This window comes from Protopterus annectens, chromosome 1.part2, assembly GCF_019279795.1.
Source record: "Protopterus annectens isolate FY-2018-M chromosome 1.part2, PAN1.0, whole genome shotgun sequence".
Lineage (NCBI taxonomy): Eukaryota > Metazoa > Chordata > Ceratodontiformes > Protopteridae > Protopterus > Protopterus annectens.
The window spans coordinates 809,931,059-809,957,916 of NC_056727.1; the positions used below are offsets into that span (position 1 = coordinate 809,931,059).

Here is a 26,858-nt window from a genome sequence, read left to right on the forward strand (position 1 = left end):
CAAACAACTGTTGCTTATTTTTAATTATAAACATTCAGAATTACTTTTGATTTCTTAAATATTGACTACTTTTGGTATGGGATTGTGTCCTGAACCAACTCCATATGCTTAAATTATAAGTTTATGAAGTCTTTTCTTATAGTTGCTGCGCCCTCCCCCCCCAATAACTGATTCAGTCATGGTGAAACTTCAACATATCTGCGGCCACCAAGAAGGAATGAAGTGAGCAGTTAATAACAAGGCATAGTGAAAATGGTATTTAATCAGTCTCTTACCTATGGGATTCACTGGAAGAAACCAAGGCAACTCCCGTGGAATTTTAGTAGATTAGGGCCCCACATACTTCCTAAATAGACCCATCTTTAATGAAACATTACGACCATGAACTTCAGTTTCTGTTGCACTGATCAAGGATTTTAATCAGGTCTCAAAGACTGCAATAATGCTAGAGCAATATGCAGGCAGCAATTGTGAGATAAAGAAGTTTAATGTGATAGATTTCTGCCATTCAAGTAAGCAACCTAAAGATTCATTGAAGCATTCCATATGTTTTTGTGAAAGACAGATTGGTAAAATTGCTAATAGTATGCCCAGGGTTTGATGCACTGTTACAAGATAACCAAAAAGGTAAGGGTTGATTAGGAAGCAAATTAAGACCTGGAAGGGAGACGTCTTACCTGGACAGGTGGCAGAAAGTGAGGGAGGAGAGTCATTGTTTCCTTTTGCCTTTCATTTTTTTGTTAAAAAGTGTTTTGCATCAAGATAAATATAAAACAATACACAGCATACTTGAGAATAGCCATATTATTTATGTTATCAAGAGAAAGAAAAAAGTAATTTCATCCATTTCTCATATGATTATGGCATTACAGTAATCCAAAGAACCAGTACTTCTAAGGTTAAAATATCTATTTGTTACTGATTTTTAAAATAACTGAATAATATAGTTGATTTGATGCTGACAATTCATATAAAGCACTAAAATTATTAATGTGATCCAACTTCTCAATAAGAAATTTGTAAACAATTGAGTGCACACTGTTCCACAAGTAAAAGTGTGAAGCAATTTCCTTACAGTCAGGTAAAGGTATTTATCATAGCGCAGCCAGCTTTTCCGTGAAGATTTCTTAATTTTAACCTTCTTAATTTTACCCCCCCCCCAAAAAAATGTGCTTCTATTCATATAATATGCAAAGCATATGAAGCATACGGCTTTCAATATAGGAATAACAATTTCACCATAACTTTTTTTAATGTTCCCTTTACCAGTAAACACAAAGCGATAAGGTATAACACTTTGGGGGAAGAGGAAGAGAATCCTGACTATGTGGAGTGGTGAATTTAGATAATTCTGGGGAATACCTACTACCTACCTAATAATACAGACTGTTCAAAGACAAATGAAACAGTGTGTCCATCATTTGAACTGCATTTAACATGCAAAGAACTAGCACTAACTGAGTAGTAAAAGAATCCATAATCGATAAGGATCAGCATTCTAAATACGCACTAAGATTATTCCTACCAAAGTATGCTGAATGATTGGTAAGGTAGTCACCTAAGGAAACAGACATATCAACTTCAGTTATGAGAACAAACACTTAATGAAATGTGACTAATGGTACCTCATAGGACTTGAGAGATACTAAATGGATAGTTAATTAAATATGTAAATCATGAAATATAACCCCATAATGGTAAGTTAAAAAGGTAGGTGCTGGTACATGTTCAGATGTGATAGTCAGAAAACAAGGCTTCCATTCCAGAATGAGAAAGAACAGCTAGAGCAAGGGTTTTACTAGTAAAAAAAATATGGTAATGTAACAAGCGTTAGCCAGGACACCCCACTAAGTCCAGGAGTAACAAACAGGTTAAGATAACAGGTAAGGGGAAAGGGTAGGATAACGAAAAAAAAAAACATGAGGGAGAAACAGCAGCATATACAGGCAATACCACAAATGGGAGCCGAGATTGACAGAAAACTTGCAGGTGCTCATGTATCACCAGCCTTGCCTGCGCACTACTTAATAAGGTAGGGTGGACAGCTGAGTAGTCAGCAAACATGACAAAAATGGTAGTTATGCAGTATTTATTTATTTTTTTATTTATCTGACATTTGTTGACTGTGTTAGTCCGACTGAGCCAATGCCCTTTTTCAGCGGAGGCCCGGGGAGAAAAGCTCCACACAGGTATTACAAACCTATCGAGTAGTAAATACAATGATATAATAAGATATAAAAAAGCATAAACCTAATAATGATATGCTTTTACAATGTGCAACTTTGCTTATATGCAGTTAAGGCAATCCAAGAACAGACCGATGAACATATCATCAGATTCTGTAGAAAAAGTGGAGGCTGTCTAGATAGAAAGAAAGAAAAGAAACAGTACCATGTTTTGCCATAACTGTCAGAGGCTGAAGGTACACTGAGACATACAGGTAAATAGAACTGCACACTGAATGACTAGTAGTACAGAAGGGTTCTTAACATCCACTCAATCGCTGTGCCTGATATGAAAAGTAATAGTAAATGAGTAAAATGGCAGCGGTACACCCCTGAGATGTTGAATGTAAAATGGCAGCGGTACACCCCTGAGATGTTGAATGTAAAATGGCAGTGGTACACCCCTGAGATGTTGAATGTAAAATGGCAGCGATACACCCCTGAGATGTTGAATGTAAAATGGCAGTGGTGCACCCCTGAGATGTTGAATGTAAAATGGCAGCGGTACACCCCTGAGATGTTGAATGTAAAATGGCAGTGGTACACCACTGAGATGTTGAATGTAAAATGGCAGTGGCACACCCCTGAGATGTTGAATGTAAAATGGCAGCGGTACACCCCTGAGATGTTGAATGTAAAATGGCAGTGGTACACCCCTGAGATGTTGAATGTAAAATGGCAGCAGTACACCCCTGAGATGTTGAATGTAAAATGGCAGTGGTACACCCCTGAGATGTTGAATGTAAAATGGCAGTGGTACACCCTTGAGATGTTGAATGTAAAATGGCAGCGGTACACCCGTGAGATGTTGAATGAATTATGACAAATCTGTTGCAAGGGAGCATTACACTGTAAATAATGCATGCATCAAATGTGAACGTTGATGCTGCCATTTATCTGCCTTGTAAACATTACTGTCATGCACCTATAAAGATGCATGTGGACGTGAGTGCAGGTGCACAGATATGCTACCGTTTTCAGTTAAGTATGATTACTTGGTTGTGGTCACAGTCACACATTTTTTATGCACACAAACATATAATGCAGGAGTGGTCTATTGTGCTAACTCAACATGTGCAAGCTCTAAACATGATAGCTCATACATTTGTCTGCATAAAACCTGATAACGAGAGGTCATATATGTGGTACACATACAGTATGCACTCAAATTCATTCAATAATTATGCAAATTCACAACATTCATTAAAAAAAATGCAAAGAGTAAGCTATCCATATTTGCCATGTAACTGACTTTACCCCCACCTCCCTTATATATTTATCTCTCTCTCTCTTTCTCTCTCTATATATATATGTATATATATATATATATATATATATATATATATATATACATATATATATATATATATATATATATATATATATATATATACACATATATATACATATAGGTGTGTGTGTGTGTGCATGATCCACCCACATCCCCTTTTCCCCATGTTTAAACATGAAGTCAGGGTGTCACATCAACACTGGCAATCATCCAGGGCCAGTGTTTACACTGCCAGGTGATTAGCCTTGCAGCTATTGCTCTTCCATAGCTCACACATGTACGCACACTCACATTTATGGCCAACTTGATGTGTCTAATCCATCTACTGCATGTCTTTGGAATGTGGGAGGAAATCAGAGCACCCAGATAAAATCCATGCAAACACAGTGAGCACATACAGATACCACACATAAGACATTCTAGCTGAGAATTGAACCTGAGAACCTCTTGCTGTCAGGCAACAACATTACCCGCTGCAACATTTTGCTAGCTCATCTCAGAGAGGAGCACTTATTCCTAAATAAGTGAAACGATCACTCTTTCTCGGTTATCATTCAGCCTTCTAGAACACTTCAGCCCATATGCTTAAGCATTTATACAACACTACAGTATGCAGTGACCAAATAGCTCAACCAAACACAGCTCAGGCAGCTAAAGACTGAGTAAGTAAAGCTTAAGCAAGTCACAGTAAACTTGGAATAGAACTTTAAAGCTTTATATCAATATTCAGTAATTCAATATTGACTTGGCAGCAAATCTCAATGTTATTTAATGATATTTGATTTTAGGTATCAAATGTCAACATTGTCCAGCTTTTGAAACACATTCCCTCTCATTTATTATGGGATATAATCTGGGAGCACAATAGAGTTGGAAAGTGTTCTGGGTAGGTATATGTTCATCACCTCTGATGTGGAATCAGCCATCCAGGGTTCTGCAGCTTCAGTACTGAAGTCTTCCAGTCTTGGATTACACATTTGTCATCCAATCTGTCTTTAGGTATATTACTAACTGTGTATTTTTCTGTGGATATAACTTTTTTCTGTGTCTTGCATTTCCTTTCCAGCTTGAGGCTACCATATAATGCTTTGAGCAAATTAATTTTGACAGCTCACAAATGCCCCTTATGTATAATGGCCATCTCGCTAATATAAAACTTAGGAGTATATTCTAATAGAACAAGTATGGCTGTATCTCTCCCTTTATGAATCTGAACGTGATGCTGAGTCATAGAGATAAGGATATTTAAAAAAGAGGATCACTTAGTTGTTATGCATTTCTCAAAGTATTTGGAGTGATGAGATGGATTCAATCAGTAGTTGTTGCAACTAGTACATAATGGGAGTATGTGGATTGCTTAGCTTCATTCGAAGAAGTCATTGTCATCGGACTGTACATTGTTAATGGTGTTAACAGAGAATACCATAGTTAGTACTATAATCTTAGTAGATTTCACTTTTTATTTTACCCATATCCCATATTCAATCAAGCCTCTCTCTCACCACTCTATATACCCATTCATTCTTCCAGGTTTGAGGGCACACCTTCAGTATTATTTGCTTACACTTGGTGTGGAGGTGAGAACCTAGCATGCAGAAATGGTGCCTTCATCCAATGGGGCTGAAATTTTTCTCAGCCATGTGTCCTTTTCCTACATGCTTATGATGTAGAGATGCATGGGCAATGGGGAGCTATGTAAGCTTGCACCCTGCTCCCAGGGCCATAGGGTGGCTAGGCCATTGCTAATCCCCCACTCAGCATCTCAGCTTTTTCTCTCAGACAGAGTTCTACTAGAGAGATGCTAGCATGCACCCTCCCACCAGGATGGGCATACCCGTCCTCTCTGCCCACACTGTAAAATGCCAGAGGCACTAATTAAACTTGGGTTGCCTAGACTGCAGTCAGGTCTTTATCCCTCGATGTTACCAGGCTGGCACAAGCACAACATTTTGGACAATAAGGTTTGGAGGGAAAAGGAGAAAGAGACTGTGGAATTTTGGTTTGTTCTTCCATCAGAAATGCAGGTACCATATGACTATGTTGCCTGTGCCAAAGAGGAAGCAAAACAAGTTTTAAAAAAAATAGTATGTGCCCTTTCTCCCTGGTTTGTGCACCTGTGGAGTTAGTATATTTACATAAAATAATATGGGGGCAAATGGGTGTACAGGAGTTCTTCCCTCAGCAAATTATTTTATTCTTTATATTTTTCAGCTTAAGTGCAAGTTTACATTAAGTTGCTCAATGTCACTGTTTAGGTTTTATTATTTTTGATTCTGTTATCATGTACTGTTTGTCTCATCATATGTCCTTATGGTAAAATAAATAATGAAGGCTATGCTGGTCCACTAACTGAAAATATGAAAATACTGGAACATAATTGTGATGTAATACATTTTGTTGGATCAACATAGGTTTTGCAATTTGCTTTAGATTTAAGGCTAGCATGAGCCCTTCATTTGGGGTTAAGTTACTGATGTTATTCACAGTGTTTAGATATATACTTGTTAGTTTTTAAAAAAGTGCAGCATTTGAATATTTCAAGCAAACAATGGATGTAGAAATGGAGGACTTGGTGTCATATTTTGTTAATTTAGTTTTGTCCTGGTGGGAGCACGATTTTTTAAAACATCTGTTAAATATAACAGTTTTACATAAGTACAATAAATAATAAAAAACATAACATCTTTTGTTATTATTTTCATGCAATAGACATTTATGTTTTCTTTTTAACAATTTTCATTACCTAAAAAGCTAAACTCCTGCCTTCCTTAAATTTCACTTCTCCTGAACAGTATTATGCATGAATTGTTCCCATGCATTCCATTTATTGCTATGGAATGTGGCCTACAATGGCAGACAATGCCTCCTGCTGCACCACTGTGTCACCCAACGTCCAGCAATTACACCCTGTTAGCCAACTGACTTTCTGCCAATGAAATAAAAAACTGCTATTTTCCATATTCCTTTTAAACAACTCAACATCATTCAATGGAACATTTCATATAAACAAATAAATCATCAGTGAAGTGTTTGCAAAGCTTGACATAACTAAAAATGTTCAAGTTTATATAAGAATTCAAGTTATAGCAGTAGAAATTTATAAACTAGGCAGCCTACCAGGTGGCACAGAGGGTTAAGGCTGCAAGCTGTTATCCCTGTATACAGGGCTTTATTCCATCAGTCCTCATTTGCCTAATGTGTGACCTTAAACAAGTCACTTAACCAGACCGTGCTTGGGGCAGCTGGAAATTTAAGGTAGGCTTCTCAGTGGTCCCCTGCAATCGAGAAGATACTGTTAAAAAAGGACTAAATAGTAAGATGTAAAATTTTACATGATGACTATAAGAATTAATCAGAAGTGGTTAAAAAAAGATTGGGAAGAGTGAGATTGGAAAGGCAATTGTCAAAGGAACAATAGGAAGAGATCTGAATGGTTCTCGATTATGCAACAATTGCCAGCAAAGTGCAGAATGTTTTGGATTTTTTGCAAAGAAATGTTTGCATAGGTATTTTAATACCCTAAAGAAACTTAAGAGAATTTTTCCTCAGGTAGGTAGCAAATGTTCCTCGTGTGATGGGAAAGAGAAAGGTAGCTGAAAACATGTTTTTTTTTGGGGGGGGGGGTAATGGCAGATTTAAAAAAATTCCCTGTAGAGTTGTTTGTCAGAATTGTTGGGGAAACAAATTATTAGAACAAGCATATGATTCTTTTGAGGTTGGATGAAGGATCTGAACTGTATAGACATAATAAGGTTTTATAAACTTTAATGCCATTAGCTGTCAAAAAGCAATAACTAGAAAATGGAAACCAAAATTTAAGCCAGTCATAACTGAAGTATTGAATATTGCAAAGCCAATAAAATAACTCGAGGTAGGATCTTCTATACTTCATTTTGTCTTGATTGGACTCTCATAATGATGGGTTGGCACCCAGGGCAACCTATTTAATTAAAGTCCCACTTTTTGTGGTTTTGAGCATAACTCCACCCCTTTCTAGTTGGCCACACCCCTTCCTGTTGGACAGGCCCATTCAGCTGTCTCCTGCAGCCCCACTTCGATTTGAAGTCACCAGCCACCACTGAAATTGTTGCATAATCGAGAACCATACAGATCTCTTCCTATTGTTCCCTTGACAATTGTCGTTCCAATCTCACTCTTCCCAATCTTTTTTAACCACTTCTGATTAATTCTTATAGTCATCATGTAATATTTTACATCTTACTATTTAGTCCTTTTTTAACAGCATCTTCTCGATTAAACTAAAAACTCTTTCACTCATCACATTCATATCCATTTCTCTTTGCTTATACTTTATTATCAATCCCTCATAGGCAAGGCAGACTCTAACCTGCAGTCTAAACTTCTGCTTCACCTCATCCCACTCTGTTACCTTTCCCTCTGTAGTTATTTGCTTTCAATAACTTGGTTTCTTTGCTAATTTTCTCCAACAAATTCTAGACACCTCTTAGGTTCATAGGTAGTTTTAGGCCTGCATTGCAGGGGATCACTGAGAAGCCTACTTTAAATTCCCAGCTGCCCCAAGCACTGTCTGGTTAAGTGAGTTGCTTAAGGTCACACATTAGGCAAATTAGGACTGATGGAATAAAGCCCTGTATACAGGGATAAAAGCTTGCAGCCTTAACCATCTGTGCCACCTGCTAGGCTGCCTATTATATACATTTCTACTGCTATAACTTGAATTCTTGTATAAACTTGAACATTTTAAGTTATGTCAAGCTTTGCAAACACTTCACTGGTTGATTTATTTGTTTATATGAAATGGTCCATTGAATGATGTTGAGTTGTTTAAAAGGAATACAGAAAATTGAGAAAATAGATTTTTTTTAATTTCATTGGCAAATGATCAATTGGCTAACATGGTGTAATTGTTGGATGTTGGGTGGCACAGTGGTGCAGCAGAAGTCATTGTCCCCTGTCTGCAAGAGGTTATCCAGTTTCATTCTCAACTGTGGTGTCTTCTTTGCAGAGTCTGCATGTCCTCCCTGTGTTCACATGGGTTTTCTCCTGCTACTCTGGTTTCCTCCCACATTCCAAAGGCATGCAGTAGGTGGATTAGACAGTCTAAATTGGCCATAGATGTGAGTGTGCATGTGAATGTGTGGTATGGAGGAACAGCCATGGCAGGGATATCCACCTGGCAGTTTAAACATTCACACTTGATGATTGTCACTGTTGATATGACACTCCAACCCCATATGCATAAATGGGAAAAATGTTGTGGATGGATATTTCTTTTAATGCTGTGGATAGAATCTCTAGTTCTAAGATTCATAAAAAATCCACTTTTGTCAATAATTATTTGCATGCTAACCGATGCCACCCTCATTGTATAGAGGTAAATGTTACAAGAAGCCAAGAAATTTGAAAGGAATTTTACTGGTGTTTTACAGATAATGGTGAAAATCAGAAAAATTATTTTTTTTTCATATTCTTGACTGTATGCTTATGTTTAAAGCATGTAGCAATATAAAATGAAGCAAAGTATCCACTGACTAATTATATCAGAAAAAGAAGAAAGAAGAGGGAAAAGATTAAACTTGTGGTATAACGAGCCTTTAAACAAGATTTAATTTTTCAAAATGTTAAACTAACAGATATTGAATGACCATATTGGTTATCTGTTTTGTTTGCATTAAGGCAAAATATTATGAATTACATATTGTGCAGGTAGAATATGTTCATTTTTTAAGAAGCAGATGAACTGTATAAGATATTATTTGTTTTTCAGTCTCTTTTGTTTGTCAACAGTTTTCAAGGATGTTTCCGATGCCATTCTTTTCAGTAATGGGTTTGTCCATTCCATTTCCTCTATTTTGTCTAATATTTTATGTTTTTTGATGTATGTCAAGGCAGTGTCTAGGTCTTCAAATATTATAGGAGCATCAAATAAAAAAACACTTTAGTTTTGCTGGAAACAGGAGATACGTTTTGATTTGAGCCTTCTTTAATTCTTTTACTAGAGTTAGAAATATTTTTCTTTTAGATATTACCATCGAAGAATAGTCATTATCACATTTAATGACAGTTTCATTAACTTTAATAGGAGCTTTTGTCCATGCCATTTTTAGTACCATCTCTTTATCATGTGAGGAAAGAAATCTAACTATAACTGATCTAGGCAATTTTTTATTTCCATTAGGGGAAGACAGAGATCTGTGGGCTCTCTCTCTATGCCGAAGGATAAGGCTTCTAGCACGTCTATGGCTTTAGGTAGCCAAGATGATAAAAAGCGTACCATGTTATTGCCTTCCATATTCCCAGACAGTCCAAAGATTCTTAAGTTATTCCTTCGAGCCCTATTCTCCAAGTCATGCAGTTTATTTTGCAGGAGTATTTTGTTTTAGAAGAAATTCTATATTGTTTTCCCCTTCCTGCATTCTTTTGTCCATGCCATTTAAAGTTTCCTCTATTCCATTTATCAGTATATTTTGTTGTTATAGATCTTCGTGTAGTAAGTCCATTTGCTTGGAGGATTTTTCTTTAACGTTGTCAGTTTTTGAGTCTATTTTGTCTATTTTGGTTGTCAAATCCTGCATATTGGATATCAAGGTTTGTAAATCTTTTCTGGAGCTGGTATCTTGATTGTTGCCTTTTGAAAAACTCATTCTGAGAATTTTTGATGAGTAGAAATATTCCCAATGTATTTTTGACAGGAAATTCTGCCTAGATCAAATTTTTTTTATATTATCCTAGATTTAGACTTCAGGAAACTATTAATGTAAAATAAGTTTCCTAGGATAACTTAAAAATTATAATTTCCTGTCATAAAAATTGAACTAGGTGGAGCTGAAGAAATCTGCTGCTATCTGGTGCACATCTAAAAAAAAAATCAGGAAAATTCTGATGAGTAATTGGAATGCTGCAGTTGGCAATACAAAGCTGTGTAAGATTATTGGTACTACCTCTTATTTGTTAATAAAAGGGCATTAACTTAAACCAGCTTCTCAACATCAGGCCTCGTTTATTAAAATTCATGGCAACCAAGAAACCAATGAGACATATTCCTGTAATACTATATATATATATATATATATATATATATATATATATATGTACCATAGTGAGAGGTTAGTTAGATCAACAAGCCATTTTATTTGTAATGCTGTTAGAGTAATTTAAATTGCTACATGTTCATCTTTTAAAAGCTTTTATGTTATAAATGTTATAAGTGCATGAATTGTGCCATCTCAAATAGAACCAAGATGCTCTCCTCCAAAAAAAGGAAGCCAATCTGGTGGTCCCCTGCTATAAACAAACTATACAACAGAAGGAAGAAACTGTTGCAGAAAAGAGGAAAATCCCAGGATACAAAAAACTCCCTCACCAGCCTCAGTAAGAAGCTGAGATCCCTCATAAAATCCTCAAAAGCTAGTTACGAAAATAAAATTGCCAAAGATTCCAAAGACAACCACAAGGCATTCTATAGTTATGTCAAGAATCTAAATGGCAGTGCTCAGATCTGCTCTGAGCTTCAACAGAATGGCATTAAATATACTGATCCCAAGGATATTGCCAATATCCTGGCAGATTGATTTAGTGCCAACTTCACCCTCTCTCAACCCCTAAAGGGCCCATCTCAATACCAAAAGATTGCTAAATTCCAGTAATCATGGCCACACAGGTAGAAACCGCACTCTCCAAAGCTAAGAATATAGCATCCATGGGACCAGATGACATCCCAGGCTGTGTACTACATGAACTACAAAATGAACTGGCACCTCACCTAAGTGTCATGTTTAATCATAACCTCACCTCAGACTTCATGCCCACTGAGTGGCGCACAGCTACAGTTATCCCATTCCACAAGGGGGGATCCACCTTGGATCCTGGGAACTACCATCCCATCAGTCTGATGAGCCTGATCTGCAAGGGCATGGAATGCATTATCATGGAACTTATAAACAAAGACATTGGCAATCTTCAAACACTGGACCCCACCCAGTTCGGGTTTGTGAAGGGCCGATCTTGTCTCCTGAACCTGATTGACTTCTTTGAATCAGTCTCCAGAGCTGTGGACGAGGGTAAGGTGGTGCACACAGCCTATCTGGACCTCGCCAAGGCCTTCAACACCATCCCCCACTCTGGAATCATAGATAAACTTACTAAGCTGGGCATAAATCCCTATGTCACTCGATGGGTTGCCAACTGGCTTACTGACAGAACCCAGACTGTAAAAGTAGCCGACTCCAAATCCATCTCCAGACAAGTGACAAGTGGAGTACCTCAGGGTTCAGTCCTGGGACCACTCTTGTTTGGCATCTACTTCTCTGAAGTACAGGCCAACACTAAGGGACTCTGGTTAACAAAGTTTGCAGATGACTGCAAACTGGGAGCCATTATTTAATCCCCAAATGATGTGGATATTCTACAAAAGGGCCTTACAGAAACAGATGCCTGGTGCCAGAGCCATGGGCTCAAGCTTAATGCCAAGAAATGTATAGTTATCCCCTTTGGAAAAAAAAATTACCCATGAATTACCACATAGGTGGCAAGTACACTAAACATCAAAAGTGTGATGAGAGAATTAAGGACACAGGTGGACAGTGGTCTCACTTTCAATAACCACATCGCCACAACAGTCAGGAAATCCTTCTATGTGGCACATCTCATCACTAAGGGCTTTTCATCCAGAAAAAAGGAGGTCATTGTCCCACTGTACTCATCCCTCATTAGACCTATTATAGAGTGTAATGCCCCATTTGGTATGTACCTCACAAGACATCTGCAACAGCTGGAAAGGCCACAGAAATACCTCACTAAAAGACTCACAGGCCTAAAGCAGATGCCATATGCTGACCATCTAAAAAAACTCCAGCTATATTCTATGGCATATCGTCTATTCAGAGGCGATCTCTGCTTAACATACAAGGCCATGTCAAACCCTGAGCTGTTGGACATGCTCAACTTAAAGAAATCCCTCAGAGCCACACGCTCCAGGGATCTAAACCTTGTCATATATGTCAAGCAGAGCGCCTCCTTGGCCCTCTTCAAAAGGAACCTTGATGATTGGATGGGAGATAGGAAATTCACCCCAGGGATCATGTCAGTCGCCCTGCTAGACAGGGATCCAGAGAAGTAAATATTGTGGGAAGAAATATCCAGGGAATTGTTATGGCTAGGCTTGTATAGGCCCTAGGGCCGATAGCCTAGTACCAACCTATGAACCTATAAAGACCAACAGAAAGCGTTTGCAAGAATATATGAGCATATGCTTACAATAACAAGTAAAAAAATAAGCACAATTTCATTCATGCACAGCATTATCTATCAGAATGCAAAACATGCATTTGAAGTCTTGGATCACATTTTATTGGACATCAGAAGATACAGTTTTAATAAACATTTGGAAAAATGAATTAGCAACTTAGGTAGATTGCTGATAGGAGCCCTGGTGTGAACTTAGCAATTAAAATGTAGTTAGTTAATTAAAATTAAAATCGTTAAAATATTAAGTATAATCTGGATGGTACAGTTTTTATTATACATTCATTTTTTTATTATGCTTTTTCTTATGTCCCTCTTGTTTTCTGGATTTTGCCAACATTTATTTCCTTTTCTAGAACTGCGGTTAGATTTAAAGCCACTAGATGGGAGCAGAGGTTAAGAAATGATTGCAAAAGCAAGCTGTTTTTAATTATTTTGTTTGTTTCAATTAGAGAATGCAGTCATATTATTGAGTGATGGACTTGGTAAGTACTTTTTATCTCTTTGAATTTTATTCGATGAAGTTTGTATTATTGTGAATATAATGTTAATTAAACATTTATTTGTCTCTAGCTCTGTGACTTTGTACTGTATTTGTTGTTTTACTACTTTTTGGCGCAATAGTAGGCATTAATGAGTTAAATTCAGTTGCAGTTTTATTATCCTTACTAACAATATTTTGCAGAGTTGAGCTTTGCATACTTTACAACATCTCTGTTTTGTTTCCTAGGTAAACAAATTATTGTTTTCCATATTTGGGATGGCCTCACTTGGGTAACCAACAATAATAACTCTTTTTACTGTACTTAGTGTTGTTTACATACTTTCCTTGTTTTACAAATGCTGAGCAATTTCATCAGTTCCATTTTTGACTTTATTAAAAAATGTTATTTTTTAATTTAGGCAGCACTATCACCAATCTATTAACTCAAGGTGCGTGAGACTTCATTTAATTTTTTCCCTTAGTGGTGGTAATGCATTCATTAATCCCTTGTGGTAATGCATTCATTTATCACTTTAGTCACCAGTCTATTAAACATTTCTAATTTATCATACTTATCATCTAACTCTTATGCTAAATAAAAAAGGGAACTAGTCAAAGCTGAAATTTCATGCCAACTTGTTCATTCAATAACTTTATAAAGCCTCTGTTAGAACTTATTTTTCAAAATATTCCTGACTGTGCATATAACAAGTGGATGGGCACATTATTTCATATAGAGTCTCATATTTGCAAAATGTACAGTGTAATCCACCAATACTTATTTTATTAAGGAGCCATAACCAGATGTGATTAATCTTCTAGTTTTAGTAACAAACTGATTTAACATCATTCAAGGAATGCAAACTACTACTTACAACCAGTCCTGATTAAAGTCACCTATACAGATCTTTTTTAATGTGCCTAGGACCTTCTGAACATTAATCAACTAAACAGACCAATGGATAATTTTCCCAGTGGAGATATACTAAAGTTAACTGAAAGCACTCATTACCAATGCAAATCTGAACTGACTCAGCAATAAATTGCTTTCTGCAGAGTATGGTAGTCTTACTGTATCTTACCCTATTTAAAAAAAAAACTTTATACCTCCACCCAGTTTTGTAAAATCTTCCTTCCTTTACAAATCAGTAACCTTCTGATAATTATTCATTATAATGAATGATATTATTCTCTAAAACCAACTCACAATGGTTATTACAAAAAATATTTTATGGGAAAGAAAGGAATCATTTTTTAGACTATTCATTAAAGTTTCATGTAATTGCAGAGGACCTACAAGTAGTAGGTGTGTCATAAATCTCAGCATCATTTAATAATCATACATTTGTTCCATATATGCCTGTCCAATTCCCAGCACTCTTCCCATCTACCATTATATGTAACCCTTATAGCAATACTTGTGTTGTTTGTCAAGTACTAATAGCAACTAATGTTCCTTCATTATAGTTACCTGAAATAAAGGGAATTGGTTTACTAAATTATGCTAGATGTACTTCTTACAAGCCAAGTTAAAAAAACGAATAACAGGGTGACCCACAGGAATGAAGGTGATGGGTGACTTATTTAACAAACATTGATCATTCTAGCGTAAAAAGGCTTATGGCAAACAGGACAAGGAAATTCCAATAATTCGCAAGTAGTCTGACTGATCAGGACAAATTATAAAGCTGTAGCCGAAAGACTGGTTTTACAATATGTTAAATCATCTGATCATATGTTAATTATAGAAATAGTAGTCAGTATTCTGGTTTGTGAATCTATCTTTCTGCATTGTGGTACTCATCTGGTGCTAGAAACATAATGGCCTCCTGTCCTCCCCTGGTGACACCTGTAGCTATTGTATTCTATCACAGCCTGCTGTCTTCCTCCATTTTTTCTGCTATTGGCTGAAAGCAAATGATCAGTTTTTGTAAACACTCTCACTCATTAGTCACTTGGGGCAAAAATAAAGGGCTGTTCATTCTGAATTATTTTTGAACATCACTTTTCCTATAAATATCTTTTTTTTTACAGTGCAAACTATTCCCTTATGAGCTTTTTATTTTCTGTTTGAATAAATTCTGTAATACAGCATCATAAACCTAATAAAGTACCCACATTTTTCTGCATCATACTACTGAATATATGCCATTTTATTTTACTGACACTCAGTCCCGCTCTCACTGTTTAGGACTGCACTGAGCACTAGTTCTGGGGTTTGCTTACTGATATTCATTTAAACAGATTTTTTTTTTTTCAAAATGTGGCTATCATTTTAATTAAGCAGTCCTGTTTTATTCAACAAGTAGTCTTTTCCATGATGAACTTACTGCAGGTATATGCATTATCATCTGACTACCCACTGGAACTTGAACAGTCTGAGTATAACTGGAAAAGAAGATTAAAAGCTGCAGAATGAGGCAAATACTTACATGCACTTCCACTCACTTCTCAACTATCTTGATTTTCTCTCACATACTTTAAAAACTGCGAGATTTACCATCATCTTACTAACAGTATCAGCAGTGGTAACATGATTGTTATTTAATGAAATTAAGTCTTATGTAATATTAACTGATGAAGCCCTAAAACATGTACAAAAGTTTATACTGGTTTTAAAAAATATGAACATTTGCTGTAGATGTCACTTTCTTTTTTTTATTTTTTAGGTATGATTTAAGTTGCAGTGCTTGCCTGACATCACTAGAGTTGAATACATTTTGTACGAGGGCAGATGCAGCCATTACATGTTTTGTAAACATTGCACAATTGCACCCAAATGGATACCCACACACCCCTGCACATGATTTGTAGTACACACATACAATACAAAAGGCATGTCTCTGGAAGGAATGTCAAGATATGAAATACATTGGATGCACAGTGCGGTCTGGAGAGAGAGAGAGAATAAAACTGTACTTGCTGGAACTGCAGGAATAGTCTAATGTAAGGTCCATGAAAAGCAATGCATGTTGAAATGAACATCCATGGAAAGGCTTTAAAAGGGTGTGTAAGCACTATCAGCAATGCATATGAAGGGATATGGCAGTATTTAGCTCAAGTGGCTTACACGATGAAAATCATCACATGGAGGCAGTAAAAGAAATATGATAATTCTAGGAAGCAGATGTACAAACATTAACTGTGGAACTGGAGTGGAGGCAATTATTGAAACCCCACCTATTTTGTTTGTTTTAGTGCTTTTCCCAGGACTTTGCCCAGTAGCCCCTCTACCTTTGGACAATTGACCCATTCATTGTGCTGGAATTGGAGATGGCTGTTGCCAGACTACGCAAGAGCCCTACAGCCCATTTGTTCTTGCTCAAGAACCCTTGTCAACCCTCTGTTCCCTGGCGAGAGTCAGATGGTAGGGAAAGGGCCAGCTTGCCAGTCTGCTGGGGAAACCTATCCTTTCCCAATAGCAGTGCCCTATCACTCATAATCAGATCCTCTGAGCCCATAATTACTGCCTCCAGAGAGGGCATGTGCCTCTGCATCCTAGTTTCAAAGCAGCTACTTAATGTGAATGCATTATTGTAGCACATGCTTGGCTAGCTTGGAACTTCATTGTGTGATCTATGAATGTTTCTACTAGGTATCACCTGTGTGAAGAGCCAAAGCCACTTCCCATCCCCAGGAAGAGACAACTGGCAGCAGAGACTCACTCTTCAATCTGTCTTCATCAGCCCCTACAGGCAGCTGAGCAGCTAATTAATTTACAGCCCCCTGCAACAAAATCAGAACTTTACCACTGTACACAAGTGAGTCCCCTCATATTAGAAGCTGAGCGCACTTCTGTAGCCCTATATCTGTAACAACATTAAAAGGATTGAGATTTCACCATTGTACAAAGTAGGCTCCATATTGAAATGTCAGCACGTAAAATGCCGAGTATCGACAAGCCGAAAAAAAAAGACCAAAAACCCAGGAAAGGACTGAATCTCAAAAATCACTCTTCTCCTTTAAACTTCTTATTGCAGGGGGGCAAGACCCCACTCTGCACTCCCCACCCCCCTGAACTTCTATATCAACTCTAAGATTGTCATACCTCAGAGAAAAGGGAATATTCTGAGAAATGTCATCTGAGACATAATATATGTAAGTCCAATCTTTCAGCCATTCAGTATCCACATTTCAAATGATTACTTACAAGGATAGTTCCAAAAGGTTTATGAGGTGCACTGTAATGTTGTGTAGCATATAAATACCTTAGTAAATAGTGACACTGGGGACATAATCAGTACTTCCAGATGCCTCAGAAGAATGAATAAAGCTCAGCAAAGCAGTATTTTGGGAAGAAAAAAACTGTACATGAACATGGGATCTTAATTTGAAAATTAAGAAGTGTAGATCAATATGTGTGTATGTACCTTTAAGAAGCTATCTGAGGACTTGCACAAGTGTATAAATACTGAGCACATGCGAGCCTGTAGTAGTAAGCTGTAGAGATGTAAGCATCTATATATGTAATGTCTCTCTGTTAATCAGTTCATTTATATTTTATGATGCTGTGATGCTGCTATCCATCCTGATGTGTTTCAATGTATTAAGGCATCTAAATGAAATACACAGCCTGCTTGTTATCTGTGTTAGAGAGGGACAAGTGAAATGGTGTCAGAAGAGGCATGTCTAAAAGGATATGGTAAGAGGCATTTCTAAAAGATCATGGTGTTAATGGAAGCATGGCCAAACGACTTGTTGCCAGAAAGAGTTCCAGTTGCTCCAACTTAAGTCCGAGAGCCGCCCGGTTGGTATTGGAGGAATATATAGGAGTGGATCATCCCTACCGCACGCATAATTCATAAATCAGGTCAGAAATGAATTTCAGATGTTAAAACTTGCTCACATAATTTCTTATTCACAAAATATGAAACAAGGCATATAGAACGCTCTAAACAATATTCAAATAAGCCGATATGTCCGATATTGATAAAAATATTTGAATTACTACAGAAAATGTTTGAAATAAAGTCTGAATTGCACAAAACAAGTAAAATAAGAGAAATTACCGCATTTGTGCTAAGCACGTATTTTTAGTATTATTCAAAGATATTCAAGTTATCAGAAGTGTATAAAGTGTTTGCATATTTGTGCAGTATTACAGTAAAGTTATTTTGCATAATACAGCCATTTCAGAGCATATTTCACAAAGTACAGAATTTCAAAGAGTTTATTGTGCATTTGAATGTTATTACAGGCACACATAACAGCTTGTTCATACATAATTACAAAGGCCATATTTTCAGTGTGTTTCTACATACTTTGTGGGCATGGCAGATGGATTTCAAAAACCCAGTGCATTTGTGTTTGACAATAATGTTGTAGAGCACTGGAGAGTGTTTGAGCAAGAGTATGGCATTTTCATACAGGCTGCATTTTCTGATAAAGATGACTGTACAAAGGCATTTATTTTACTTAATTTAGCTGGGTCAGATGCCACTGAAAGGGAGCATTCATTTGTGTATGCACCTGTTATCTATGCAGAAGAGGGGGAAATCGGCATATAGTTGTACCGGATGAGTCAAGGGAGGACCCTGAGTACTTAAAATGTAAATTTAGTGAAATGTGTAACTCCCAGACAAATATTACAATGGAAAGGCACTTATTTTATACAAGGGATAAAAAGCCTGGTGAAACTTTTGCAGCATATATAACTTGACTTGAGGAATAAAGCTAAAACATGCAGATTTGGTGATTTAAGGGATAAGCTGATAAAAGACAGACATGTGTGGTATTAAAGATGATGCTGTGAGAAAGGATTTGCTTCATGACAGTGATTTAACTTTGAATAAGGAAGGCCATTGAGATTTGTCAGATATATGAGTTCACAGAAAAGCACACAGATATTCTTACAAATGAGAATAGCTCTAGAAGACACAGTGACAAAGCTCATGGTGATAGTATGCAGCATGCGGTTAAAAGAAACAGGCCTAGGCATACACCAGCAACTGTAGCCCCTACAGCACCCACTGGTAAGCCCCAGAGCTTTCCAGCAAATTCTAGAGTTTGCACAGTCTCAGTGAAGCAAGAGTGAGTCAGCAAACTCAAAGTATGGGCTCCCACCCATTTTTATTGCCAACTGTCATAATTGTTGTAGAAATCTTTAACCTAAAAGGGAGAAATGTTTAGCTTTTGGTCAGCAACGCCACAAATGCAATAAGTGGAATATTTTCAAGAGGTTTTGTAAATTAAAAGTCCCACATTCTTTTGTTAAAAGGGAACATTTTAAGAAACAAGTTGATCAATTAGAGCTGCAAGCCTACTCTTTATGTGGATGGTGTGTCAGTGCTTCATGAAACAGTCAATGCAGTAGGCTTATGGGCAAAGAATGAAGTATTTTGTACTGTTTGGATAAATGGAAAACCCACAGAGCTCAAAGTTGATGCAGATTCTAAGTGCAATGTTATGTCAGCAGAAACATTTGCTAGAGTGTGTCATGGTGAAAGGCTTGATTTTCCAAAGTATGTGAAGCTTGTTGCTTATGGTGGTGAAGAAATTCAGATAGAAGGTTCAGTAGTGCTTTCATGTTACTCTGCTGGGAGATGCTATGACTTGTTATTTTATGTGGTCTAGAGGCACATCCAGTCATTATTAGGGCTCGGAGACAGTTTGCAAATGGGACTGATTTCATTTAATAAGGAAGTCTATCATGTTAGCTTGAAAGACCACTACACCTAATTTCGCCCAGTATATTTTTTCCACCTATGCTGATATTTTCAAAGACAGACTAGGGAAGCTTCCAGTTGTGTACTTCATGAAGTTAGTCCTGGAGGTCAGTCCAGTTATCAGGCCAGCATCGAAAATTCCAATAGCCATGCAGGACAGAGTCAAGGCCGAGTTAGATAAAATGGTGCAACAAGGTGGATTTGTCCAGTAGAAACTCCAACTGAATGGGTATCTTCCATGGTGGCAGCTCATAAGAAAAGCTCAGATGACATCAGAATATGTACTGATCCATGAGATATGAACAAAGCACTAAAAAGCCCTCATCATCCAATATGCACAGTCAAAGAAGTCGCAGCTCTAATGCCAAATGCCGCTGTTTTTTCTGTCTTAGATGCAAAAGTTCATTTTGGCAAATTCAGCTTGACAAAAAATCCTCATTGCTCACTAGTTTCAGTACTCCAGTTGGAAGATACAGATTTTTGAGAATGGCATTCGGGATAAATTAACAGAAATCCATTTATTTACTGTTATTATTATCAGTACTGTTAGCCTACAGGGTACTGGCGGAAATTGGGCTACTGTTGGCCGAAGGAGGAGAAGAGGCGGAAGACATGGCCGAAGGCAGGAAGAGAGGAGAAAGGCTAGGACTGTGGTAGTGAGGGCCGGAACTTTGAATGTTGGCAGTATGACTGGTATAGGGAGAGAGCTAGCTGATATGATGGACAGAAGGAAGGTTGGTATATTGTGTGTGCAAGAGACCAGATGGAAGGGGAGTAAGGCTAGGTGTATCGGAGGTGGGTTCAAATTATTTTATCATGGTGTGGATGGGAGGAGAAATGGCGTAGTAGTTATTCTGAAGGAACAGTATGCTAAGAGTGTTTTGGAGGTGAAAAGAGTGTCAGATAGAGTGATGTTTATGAAGCTGGAAATTGATGGTGTAATGATGAATGTTGTTAGTGCATATGCTCCACAAGTTGGGTGTGCAATGGATGAGAAAGAAAAAATTTGGAGTGAATTGGATGAAGTGGTGATGACTGTACCCAAGGGTGAGAGAGTGGTGATTGGAGCAGATTTCAATGGGCATGTTGGTGAAGGGAACAGAGGGGATGAGGAAGTGATGGGTAGGTATGGTGTTAAGCAAAGGAATGCAGAAGGTCAGATGGTAGTGGATTTTGCGAAAAGGATGGACATGGCTGTGGTGAATATGTATTTTAACAAGAGGGAGGAGCATAGGGTGACATACAAGAGTGGAGGAAGATGCACACAGGTGGATTATATCTTATGTAGGAGGGCAGTTTGAAGGAGATTGGAGACTGTAAAGTGGTGACCAGAGAAAGTGTTGTTAGGCAGCATAGGATTGTGGTTTGTAGGATGATGTTGGTGATCAAGAAGAGGAGGAGGAGGAGTGTGAGGGCAGCACCAAGGATCAAATGGTGGAAACTGAAAAAGGGTAATTGTGAGGTGGAGTTCAGGGAAGAGTTAAGGCAGGCACTGGGTGGCAGTGAAGAGTTACCAAATAGCTGGGTAACTACAGCAGAGCTAGTAAGGGAGATGGCTAGAAAGGTGCTTGGTATCACATCAGGACAGAGGAAGGATGACAAGGAGACATGGTGGTGGAATGAGGAAGTACAGGAGAATATACAGAGAAAGAGGTTGGCAAAAAAGAAGTGGGATTGTCAGAGAGATGAAGAAAGTAGACAGGAGTATAAGGAGATGAGGTGCATGGCAAAGAGAGAGGTGGCGAAGGCTAAGGATAAGGCATATGAAGAGTTGTATGAAAGGTTGGACACTAAGGAGGGAGAAAAGGACCTGTACCGATTGGCTAGGCAGAGGGACCGAGCTAGGAAAGATGTGCAGCAGGTAAGGGTGATAAAGGATAATGAGGGAAACATACTCACAAGCGAGCAGAGTGTGTTGAGGAGATGGAAAGAGTACTTTGAGGGGTTGATGAATGAAGATAATGAGAGGGAAAGAAGGTTGGATGATGTAGGGATAGTGAATCATGAAGTACAATGGATTAGCAAGGAGGAAGTAAGGATAGCTATGAAGAGAATGAAGAATGGAAAGGCTGTTGGCCCGGATGACATACCTGTGGAAGCATGGAGATGTTTAGGTGAAATAGCAGTGGAGTTTTTAACCAGATTGTTTAATGAAATCTTGGAAAGTGAGAGGATGCCTGAGGAATGGAGAAAAAGTGTTTTGGTACCGATTTTTAAGAATAAGGGTGATGTGCAGAGCTGTAGTAACTACCGAGGGATTAAATTGATCAGTCACAGCATGAAGTTATGGGAAAGAGTAGTGGAAGCAAGGTTAAGAAGGGACGTCATTATTAGTGATCAGCAGTATGGTTTCATGCCGGGAAAGAGCACTACAGATGCGATCTTTGCTCTGAGAGTGTTGATGGAGAAGTACAGAGAAGGTCAGAAGGAGTTGCATTGTGTTTTTGTAGACTTAGAGAAAGCATATGACAGGGTGCCTAGAGAGGAGTTGTGGTATTGTATGAGGACATCAGGAGTGTCAGAGAGGTATGTAAGAGTGGTACAGGATATGTATGAGGGTAGTGTGAGAGTGGTGAGGTCTGCGGTGGAAGTGACGGATGCGTTTAAGGTGGAGGTGGGGTTACATCAAGGATCAGCTCTGAGCCCTTTCTTATTTGTAATGGTGATGACAGGTTGACAGATGAGATCAGACAGAAGTCCCCGTGGACTATGATGTTTGCAGATGACATTGTGATCTGTAGTGAGAGTAGGGAACAGGTGGAGGAGACCCTGGAGAGGTGGAGATATGCTCTAGAGAGGAGAGGAATGAAGGTCAGCAGGACTGACAGAATATATGTGTGTGAATGAGAGGGAGGATAGAGGAATGGTGAGGATGCAAGGAGTAGAGGTGGCAAAGGTGGATGAGTTTAAATACTTGGGATCAGTAGTTCAGAGTAATGGTGAGTGTGGAAGAGAGGTGAAGAAGAGAGTACAGGCAGGATAAAGTTGGTGGAGAAGAGTGTCGGGAGTGATTTGTGACAGACGAGTAGCAGTAAGAGTGAAAGGGAAGGTCTACAAGAGGGTAGTGAGAACAGCTATGTTATATGGGTTGGAGACAGTGGCATTGACAAAAAGGCAGGAGTTTGAGCTGGATGTGACAGAATTAAAGATGTTAAGATTTGCACTGGGTGTGACGAGCGTGGACAGGATTAGGAATAAGTATATTAGAGGGTCAGCCCAGGTTGGAAGGTTTGGAGACAAAGCCAGAGAAGCAAGATTACATTGGTTTGGACATGTGCTGATGAGGGATGCTGAGTATACTGGGAAAAAGATGCTAAGGATGAAGCTACCAGGTAACAGGAAAAGAGGAAGGCCTAAGATAAGGTTTATGGATGTGGTGAGGGAGGACATGCAGGTGGTTGGTGTGACAGAGCAAAATGCAGAGGACAGGAAGAAATAGAAACAGGTGATCTGCTGTGGCGACCTCTAACGGGAACAGCTGAAAGAAGATGATGATTATATTATTATATCTCTATTACTTTTATAATGTATAATACCTTGTTTTAACTTCTGTTGATTTTTTTGCATTGTTAATTTTTGTATAAACGTCTGTTTGATTTTTTTTTTTTGCAATTTTAAATATTGTACTAACTTCTGTTGTTTTTTGCTTTGTTATGTCTATAGATGGAGCTTTTCTCCCCAGGCTTCCATTGAAAAAGGGCTCATCACAGCCCAATGGACTTTCCTGGTTAACAAACTGCAAATAAATAAATAAATACATTCTGCAAGTGAAGTCTTTCAATGTGCAATGGAGCAATGCTTTTCTGGGTATCCTTGTGCTGTTATAGTAGATGACATACTAGTAGGAGGTAATGGTGAAGCTGAGCATGACAGAAACCTCAGAAAAGTTCTGGAAAGAGCAAGTCAAGTGAATCTTAAGCTGAATCCACAGAAATGCAAATTCTGGCTACAAGAGGTTACTTAGGTTGGCTATTTTTAGTAGTTCAGGTCTAAGACCAAACCCTTCTAAGCAAACAGCCATTCTCGAGATGCCAGCTCCAGACAATGTTCAAGCCCTGCAATGTTTTCTTGGCATGGTTAACTATCTAGACAAATTCATTCCAGACTTGAGCCAACTATCAGTACTGCTTAGAGAGCTGACATGTAGATATGTATCTTGGTCTTGGTTAGAGCAACACCAAAGAGCATTTGATGTCTTGAAACAGAGAATTGCTAATCCACCAACTCTCATATACTATAATGTTCACAAGCCATTTATGTGATGCTTCAAAATTTAATATTGGTGCAGTCATTCTACAAGAGAGTCAAACTGTTGCCTACACATTGAGAACTCTTACCCAAACTGAAATGCAGTATGCTCAGATAGCAAAAGAGCTTTTGGCAACTGTGTTTGCATGTTCAAAGTTTCATGATTATATTTATGGTAGATCTTTAGAAACAGACCACCAACCTCTAATTACTATCTTGAGAAAGCCTATGAATTCAGCTCCTGCCAGATTGCAATGTATGATGTTGGGATTGCAAAAGTATAATTTCACTCCTGTCTACAAGAAAGGCAAACTTCTTTATCTTGCTGATACATTATCCAGATCGCCCAGAAACACCATTGAGCAGCACGAGAATGAGAACCTTGATTTTAAAGTCCTGGAAGTGAGAATTTTTTCTTCCAGACATCTTGATGAGCTGAGAGACCACACAGCCACAGATACAGTTTTACAGAGGCTCAGCCACTTTATCAATCAAGGATGGTCGTCAAAGCAATCTAGTTTACCTCAAGAAGTGCAAGCTTATTTTCCATACAGAGATGAGATTTTATCTAACAAAGGTATCATCATAAAAGGTCCAAAAGTCATTGTCCCAAATTCCTTGCAACAAGAGTACATTACTATCTTGCATCATGGTCACCCAGGAATCGACTCTACCAAAAGAAGGATGAGAGGACTTGTATTTTGGCCTCCTATGTCACAAGACATTACGAGAGTACTTTCATCTTGTTCTGTGAATAACTTTACTAAGCCTCATCAAAAGAAGGAACCACTTCAGCTAAACCAAATTCCTGAACTACCTTGGTCGACAGTAGCCACCGACATTTTTGAGTGGAATTGTCAACATTATTTGGTGTTAGTAGACTCTTACTCCAATTGGTTGGAGATTGACCTACTTCCTAACCTAGCATCCAGTACTGTCATTACTAAGATGAAGCATCATTTTGCAGTCCATGGTAGTCCACACAAGTTATTTCTGACAATGGCACTCAGTTTACAAGGCAGCAGTTCAAAATATTTGCCAAAAAGTACAACTTTACTTATGTCATGAGTAGCCCAGAGTATTCCCAGCCAAATGGTTTGGCAGAACATGCAGTTCAAAGTGCAAAAGAGTTACTAGAGAAATCAAAATGAGGCAATAGTGATGTTTTCCTGAATCTCTTGAATCTCAGAAAAATTCCTTGTGATAAACATCTTGGCTCACCTGCCCAGAGACATCTGTCGAGACAAACCAGAACCACATTACCAATCAGTAGTCAATTGTTGATTCTATGTGTCAAGAACTACAGGTCAGTGAAAACCAATCTGTTGAAAAAGTGTTTAATCCTGAAGTCCTACTATGATAAGACAAGCAAACCGCTCAATCCATTACAAGAGGGAGAAGGGGTAAGGATGCAGATGTCCAAAGATTACGATCGGATTGGAGTCATAAAGAATATTTGTTCAGAGCCCAGATTGTACATTGTGGAATCACAAGGAGTACAGTTTAGGCAGAATCAGAAACATATGATGCCGGTGTCTGATCCTATACCACAGCACATAGCCTGTGAAAAAACTCTTTATCTTAGAGTGAGTTGTCCGGTGTAGTTTCAGAGAATATTCCCATTCCTGTGGTGAATCCAGACATTCCTAATACGAATTGTTCACCGAAGACTGTCCCTGTTGCTAAATCCAGTTCAGATTGTTATGTTACCAGATCCAGTTGTATCTCCAGACCATGTAATAGATACACGACAACTTGCACATGAACATTATGTTTGTTTCTAATGTCTATAATAATGCATGTCTAATTCTAATGTTGTGTTTTGCTAAGTGCAATCTTTTTAAGAGGGAGGATGTAGATCAATGTGTATATGTACCTTTACGAAGCTATCTGAGGGCTTGCACAAGTGTATAAATACTGAGCACATGTGTGCCTGACTTCCATTTTATAGTAATCTGTAGAGATGTAAGCATGTATGTATCTAAGATCTCCCTGTTAATCAGTTTGTTTACATTTTATGATGCTGCTATCCATCCTGATGTGTTTCAATGCATTAAAGCATCTAAATGAAATACCCAGCCTGCTTGTTATCTATGTTAGAGAGGGACGAGACATGAAGTAAGAGGACTGTGGATACATGGATCTGCCTCTGACAAAAGAGAGACATAGTATATGTAAGTCCAATTTTCAGCCTTTCAGTCTCCATATTTTGGGACTCACACTAGCGGGTCCCCACATTTCAAACGGCCACGTACAAGGTTAGTTCCAAAAGGTTTATGAGGTGCACTGTAGTGTTATGTAGCATATAAACACCTTAGTAAATAGTGGGGACATAATCAGTACTTTCAGATGCCTCAGAAGAATGAATAAAGCTCAGCAAAGCAGTATCTTGGGAAGAAAAAACTGTACATGGACAAGGGATCTTATTTGAAAATTAAGAAGTAAGAGGACTGTGGATACATAGATCTGCCTCTGACAAAAGTAGGTGGCTTCAGCCAAAGTAGAAATATTTTAGGTGATGTAGGACAGATATAAACATATACTGCAGAGCTGAAGCTAACAGTAAGAAGAGCAAGTTGTATGTAATGTTACATTATTATGACAGCCTCTTCATGGGGTGGGTTGGTGGTCTGACTAGTGGGCTCCAGGTGGTCGTTGTTGGCCATCACATTTTGTATTAGTAAATGTGTATTTGTAACACCATAATAACCAGCACCAAG

The 26,858-nt window shown here is 38.2% G+C and overlaps 1 protein-coding gene across 2 annotated transcripts in view; it reads right to left on the reverse strand.

The window, feature by feature from the left end:
* The window catches only part of RASGRP3 (RAS guanyl releasing protein 3), a 1,166,392-nt gene that overhangs the window by 594,764 nt on the left and 544,770 nt on the right, over positions 1 to 26,858 (reverse strand). The window lies entirely within an intron of this gene.